The sequence below is a fragment of the Bison bison genome, unplaced genomic scaffold (genome assembly GCF_000754665.1).
Source record: "Bison bison bison isolate TAMUID 2011002044 unplaced genomic scaffold, Bison_UMD1.0 scf7180017864048, whole genome shotgun sequence".
NCBI lineage: Eukaryota > Metazoa > Chordata > Mammalia > Artiodactyla > Bovidae > Bison > Bison bison.
This window is the reverse complement of record NW_011494620.1, coordinates 4,396,729-4,400,558: the sequence shown is the minus strand read 5'-3', so window position 1 is coordinate 4,400,558 and position 3,830 is coordinate 4,396,729.

Sequence of the window (3,830 nt, the reverse complement as noted above, 5' to 3'; positions counted from 1 at the left end):
AAAAAAAAAAAAAAAAACCACTAGATAAGCGAGTTTATTCTTCAGGCTTATTTCACAAAGAGCAAACTCCAGTGCAGCTGTGCCTCTGGAGACTTGGCTTAGTTGGATTTCCAAATATTGACTGTCCTTGTTCCATGTTCCATGGTGTCATGATCTGCTGTGACACATAATTATCCTGCATTGAATCATCCTGACGTCATTCAGAAAATTGAGAGACATCGAGAGCAGACGTGATCTGCAAGGGGGAGGAGGGGTGGTGGAGGGATGCATTGGGAGTTTGGGATTAGTGGGTGCAAACTATAATATATAGGATGGATAAACTACAAGGTCCTAATGTACAGCACTATATTCAATATCCTGTGATAAACCATAATGGGAAAGAATATGAAAAAGAATATATATATATAGATGTATAACCAAATCAATTTACAGCAGAAATTAACACAACATTGTAAATCAACTGCAGTTCAATAAAATACATTAAAAAAATAAAACTGAGATAACATATAAATTGTTCAGTGCTTAATATGGCAGTTAATGTTGTTATTATCAGTAATTACTACACTGGAGATATATATGGCACCTCCCGATTTTGTGGGAAAAATTTTACTTTTCTGTACTCTTATGCAAAGAAACATTGAAAGTTGATTTAGAGGTGATTTTAGGAAAAAGGATTATTTTGCACATCAAATTAAGTACACTGATTCTATGAAATGGAAATACGAAATCATCAATCCTGGGTATTCAACAAAGTTGACCGATACATAAAATAAACAACAAAATCCTACTTTATTTAATTATTTATTTTTGACTGTAACACATGGCTTACAGGATCTTAGTTCTCTGACCAGGGATCAAATCCAGGGCCCCAGCATTGAGAGAGCCAAGTCCTAACCACTGGACTGTCAGGGAATTCCCAACAAAGTCCTAATTTGTCCAAGAAACTAGATTCAATATCTTATGATAAACCATAATGGAAAAAAATTATGTCCACTGACCATGAAAATAAAATAGAAAATTGTATAGCTAAAATAAATATATTGGTATCAATGAAAACTAGTATATAATAGACAACGAAGCAACATATTTTTTGGCAAATGAAGTCACATATATAGGCGATGCTAGTGCCTGAAAAGCAATTCAAAATCTAGATTATATTTGGTTTCCTATGAAGTATATGCAGACAGAGCAAGTCTGATGTAAAGTGGAGTAAAACAAGCAGCAAACTTTTCAATGAATGTGTCAGCAAGTAGCCACAGTACCTGTAAAACAGCTGTGCTGTGACATTTGTGTCCCACCCTCCTGCGACTGGGGAGAAGTGGCTTTTCTATCTGTCCTGTTGTGCACTAGCAGGAACAGGTCGGCAGCAAACGTTAGGTTAACATAATATCTCTAACTTCTCCTGAACTGGAAGGTTCAGGAACTATACCTTCAAAGAGGTGTATTACTCATTTAGATCTTTCCCAGATCTATCATTTACTCAGATCTAAGGTGTGTCATCGGAGAAGGCAATGGCACCCCACTCCAGTACTCTTGCCTGGAAAATCCCATGGACAGAGGAGCCTGGTGGGCTGCAGTCCATGGGGTTGATAAGAGTTGGACACGACTGAGCGACTTCACTTTCACTTTTCACTTTCCTGCATTGGAGAAGGAAATGGCAACCCACTCCAGTGTTCTGGCCTGGAGAATCCCAGGGACGGGGGATCCTGGTGGGCTGCTGTCTATGGGGTCGCACAGAGTCGGATACGACTGAATCGACTTAGCAGCAGTAGCAGCAGCAGGGTGTGTCATAAAATTAGCATAATAATTTTTGTTTAAAACTTATTTTTTGACCGTGCTGCACAGCTTGAGGGATCTTAGTTCCCTAACCAGGTGTTGAACTCCAGCTCCAAGCAGTGGAAGCATGGAGTCCTAATGACCACTAGAGAAGTTCCTATGCTCAGTGGTTGCAGTCATATCCAGCTTTTTGTGACCATGTGGACTGTGGCCCGCCAGGCTCCTCTATCCATGAGATTTTCCAGGCAAGAATATTGGAGTGGGTAGCCATGACCTTCTCCAGGGGGATCTTCCTGACCCAGGGATCAATCCCATGTCTCCTGTGTCTCCTGCATTGCAGGCAGATTCTTTACCATTGAGCCACCAGGGAAGTCCCTAGCATAGCAATTAAATAACGCAGGAAATGAATCTGGGATAGATAGATATTATGGGAAGGAAGTTCACGAACATGAACTGAAATGGCAAGTACCATTAAGCTAAGCTGCTGCTGCTGCTGCTAAGTCGCTTCAGTCGTGTCCGACTCTGTGTGACCCCATAGATGGCATTAAGCTAAGCTACTATTTAAATATTTTGTGTTGCTCTTTGGTAATACTGTATAATTTATCCTGTTTCACTATTTTAATGTAATTTTTAATACTATGCGTAACAGTTTTTCAGCTTAGTGAATCACCAGTTATCGAATCCCACTTCGAGCTCATTAGCTAACACTTTTCAAATGATTGTTTATTCAGGGAGTTCCTTGGAATTAGAGTAGTATACATAATTTGGGTGGAGTGTGTGTGCGTGGGTGTGTTTTACATGGAAATATATATAACTCATATTGGACTCTAAGCAGCTATCAACACAAACTTCAAATGCTGGGTTCTGGCAGTCAGCCCCGCCCTTTCCTTCTGTAACCGGTGACACTCGAGGGCAGTTCTAATTCTCAAAGCTGGTCCTTCCTGCCTGCCCATCCTGCTACAGAGAGCCAAGAATGCCTATCTGTGTGTCAGGATATGACCCCTGCTAAACTCTTAGGCTGGCCTCTCCCAAGGATGTGCCATAATCAGAACATTTGAAAAACTCTTCTCAACATCAAATGCTAAGTATTCGTATGGCTTCACATGACACTGGAATGCAATATCAATCTTCCTTTTACTTAGATTTCCACCTTTGAATTATAGATTCCAGAGGTCTGCAGCACCTCGAATTGACCGGGATCAATATTCTCCTGATTAAAAAAAAAATACTTTCATTTCATCTTCTTTAGCACCTGCATGTAAAAATATAGTTCTTTTTAAAAAACAACAATATATTCTCTCTAAAATATCTGATAAGGGTTGACTGATGAAAGTTCAGTCTTAGGTCCTGAAGTAGTAATTACTGAAAAAAGTTGACTTTGGTATTCTCCAGGAGTGCCACATTTGACATTATAAGATATCCTTCTAAAGGACATTGTTTGATAGCCTTCTAGATAATTTAACATTCTCACCCAAAATTGTTTTCTGCAGTTCTGGAGCTAGCAATGCAAAATTTTTGCACCCAAAAGGCTGCAAAATTCTATATATATTGAAATATGAAGTCTTTAAAAGACCATCAGGAGGGTTGGAAATGGGAAAAAACCCAGCAGAATATACTGATAAGGTGAATGAACTTAATTAAAAGTGTGCTTGGATGTGGTAGCAAGTCTTCAAAGATGGTCCTGCCTCCTGGAATAAGCCATGAATCCTGGAATTTGAAGGGAAATGTAATTTCCTCTAGTAGTCCAGTGGTAAAACACTCACCTGTCAGTGCAGGAGACAAAGGTTTGATCCCTAGGTCAGGAAGATCCCCTGGAGGAGGACATTGCAACCTACTCCAGTATTCTTGCCTGGATAATCCCATGGAGAAAGGAGCCTGGGGGGCTACAGTCTGAAGGGTCGCAGAGAGTCGGACATGAGTGAAGCAATTTAGCACACACGTGCATGGTTCTGTCCCTTAGAACATGGGTTGGCCCTGCAATTGATTTTTTTTTTTTTTTTTTACCAATAGAATATCATAGAAGTGATGCTGCTGCTGCTGCTAAGTCACTTCAG